Below are 3,333 nucleotides of genomic sequence, written 5' to 3'. Positions count from 1 at the left end.
GTGTGTGTGTGTGTGTGTGTGTGTGTGTGTGTGTGTGTGTCCATAAGTGTAATTTAAATGTCTAGAAGCTTCAAGAGAAGTAAATAACTCAACCTTTGGTTGTTTTGGCCATCATTAGACAATTGGATGGGGTGTTATTTCTTTAAACAAAAATTGTGGCACTGACCTTTAGACTGTAAAAAATGCTGTAGGCCATTCAGTTTTTATAATTTTTAAAGTAAAAGTTTAAAAATATATTACACGGATGGAGCCATTTTATTTACTCATAAAGCATACTGGGTAAATGATGACGTTGACGAGGTCATTGGTGTGAGGCTGCTAGTGAGTTATATCCACCCTGAAGGTTAATCTTGGACAATATCTGATGATCGACTCTTTTAAATGAAACCAGAGAGCGTTGACAGAGAGGAGACGGTAGAAATGACTCAGCCTGTAACTGACAATGTTGATGGAGGACAACAGAGCTGCTTCATGGAAGAAGAACCTCAGCTTAGCCTGTTAGATTTTGCTTAGCACCGACGCTATTGCCATATTAGCTCAATGCTACATATTCTCCTTTTGTCACTAAGGCCCTCCATCAAAGGCGATTGCTCTAAGACTGCAAGTGAAGCTCAGCTTCCTCAAAAATGTAAAAAAATAAGTGATCAAATATACACTGTTGTGTGTTCATGTCATTGACTAAATATGCGCTAYAACRCDYTCAACTTTTGTTCAGAATCAGCTTCTTATCACTGGTAATGACGCGGCTTTCCTCTCACTCATTCCCGCAGCTCGGACGCTGAGCTTCCACAGACTTCAATAGTGAGGCAAAAAAATGCAGCGAAACAGGACGAGTCATTGGATAAATGCTGGGCTTTGTCCCGCCTCCAGATGCTGAGCGTCTCTGGGGTCTATGGAGCAGTGAGCTGGCTCCAGTGTTGCCAGGTGTTTGATAATTATCGTATTTGTATGATAATTTTGCCCTCTGTACGATGTACGATCAATAATTCCAAAAATCCCATAATGTACAATAATTTGACTGCTCCAGAGTATGACGTAATTGACCCAACACGCTGCTCGCTGACATGAGAAGTGGCGGGTTGTGGAACACAGCGGTGCTGATTTAGCGACTTCCTCCCTATATTTACAGAGTTTTCAGACCCTCTAGATACTGTTATTCAGAAAAGTGACTAGTGAAAATCTAGTGACTCTTTTTCTGGTGTTATTGAGACTTTGAGAGACTCTGCCGTGAACACATTTCTCCATTGTGCTGCTGAGAGCTCCTCCCTGGTCCCAGAGCACCAACAGGAGGCTTCTTCACACTGTGTCTCTCCCTGCTGCAGGTAGATATCCATCCCATCCAGACATGAAATGAATACTGCTGCTGCGACTGATCCATGATGGGATGTTAATAAAAAACATTTCTGTGGTTAAAATAGATCCCTTTGCCGGTCCCTAGCCAATAGAAAGGAGGGTTAGAGCTGTGACAGTAAAATTAAAAAAAATATTAATCTGTATATATTTTTAAAAAGGAGCAACAGAAGAAACTTTATTTTAATCTATATTTAAGAAACTTTATTTTTTTGTGTTCTTGACAAACTACTGTCAGTTGGCCGGAAATACATTACCATAAATGGTAGTTCCGAAGAAAATAGTGTGACGAAATAAGCAATGAAACGTAATAAGCAACAGCAGATTTTGAACAAACTGAAAATTTTGACCCATAAAAWWATATAAAAATATCTTTGCAGTAACTGGACAGAATAAATTAAAGTTTTCCACACTCCTAGACACTATAATTGCACAAAAAATAGTTTATAAATGCAAAAAAGTGCATTTAGCATGATATGTCTCCTTTAAACTCAAATACAAACCAGAACTGACTATTTTTGTCAACAGGAATGCTGAAAAATGTATTACTCAGATCAATTACACTAAACCACGTGGCACCAGCTGGTATTTGTGAGAAAATAGTGTAAGGATTTGGGACGACCGCCTCTCTGGCGACAACAGCAGAGTTTACCGCCCTGAGGTCCTGGACAAAGCGCCAGTTGTGGGGCGGTTTTTCTCTTAATTTTTTTACAGGAAAAATGGGTGTTTGTACAGGTGAAGCCTCACACTGCACAATGACACCAGCCTTTAGCAAAGATTCAAACACAGGGGTGATTCCATCTTCCAATCTAGAAGAAATATTAATACCCAGATATTTAATATTTCCTAACTGTAGTTGTGTGTTTAAAGAATTGTTAATAACACAGTTAATTGGAAGAACTGTAGATTTTAACCAATTTATAGAGTAGTCAGAAACTTTTGAAAAAGAATTTATTAATTCAGTAACTTTAGATATTGAATTTTCCGAGTGCTTAAGGAAAAGTAAAACATCATCCGCATACAGACTAATTTTATGTTCTATGTTCTTACATTGTATGCCTTTAATATCTGCAGTTTGCCTGATCGCAGCTGCTAGAGGTTCAATAAAAATAGCAAACAGTGAGGGGGGACAGTGGGCATCCCTGCCAGGTGCCTCTCTGTAAACAAAAGCTAGAAGATATTTGATTATTTTTCCTGGCGCGCGTTTTTGGTGAACTATACAATATTTTCAACCAGTTAATAAAATGGGTTCCAAACCCAAATTTATGCAGGGTTGCAAATAAAATTTTCCGATTTACTCTATCAAATGCTTTTTCTGCATCCAGAGACAAAATAGTCATTTCAATATTTTTACTGTATGAATAGTCTATTAAATTATATAATCTACGTGAGTTTGTAGTCGAGTGCCTTCCTTTTTTGAAACCAGTTTGGTCAGGATGAATTAAGACAGGAATCATCTTCTCTAATCTTTAAGAGAGAGCTTTACAAATTATTTTAACATCAACATTAATAAGGGAAATGGGACGATAACTTGTAGGTAGTACTGGGTCTTTACCTGGTTTTAATAGGAGATTTATGTTGGCCGAATTCTTATGTAATGGAAGCCTGCCATTTTCCTCTGATTCCTGAAAACATTCTGAAAAATACTGGTCCAAGAATATTCCAAAAATTTTTATAAAATTCTGCTGGGAACCCGTTCGGACCTGGAGCTTTCTTGTTTGGCATGTTTTTTAACAGCTTCACATAATTCAGCTGATGTTATCTAGTTCTAAAGACTGGTTATTGGATAATTTTGGAAGTGACACTTTTTCCAAAAATTGTTCAATATCCTTATCTGAAGGGTTTATCTGBRGAGTGTATAAAACTTGATAGAAGTCTCTGAAAACATTATTTACTTCTCCCTGATCGTAAACTATATTCCCAGTTATGTTTTTAATACCAGATATAGTTGTTTCTTCTTTATTTATTTTAAGCTGGTTAGCT

Source organism: Austrofundulus limnaeus, unplaced genomic scaffold, assembly GCF_001266775.1.
Source record: "Austrofundulus limnaeus strain Quisiro unplaced genomic scaffold, Austrofundulus_limnaeus-1.0 Scaffold414, whole genome shotgun sequence".
Lineage (NCBI taxonomy): Eukaryota > Metazoa > Chordata > Actinopteri > Cyprinodontiformes > Rivulidae > Austrofundulus > Austrofundulus limnaeus.
This window is presented reverse-complemented; position numbering follows the sequence as displayed.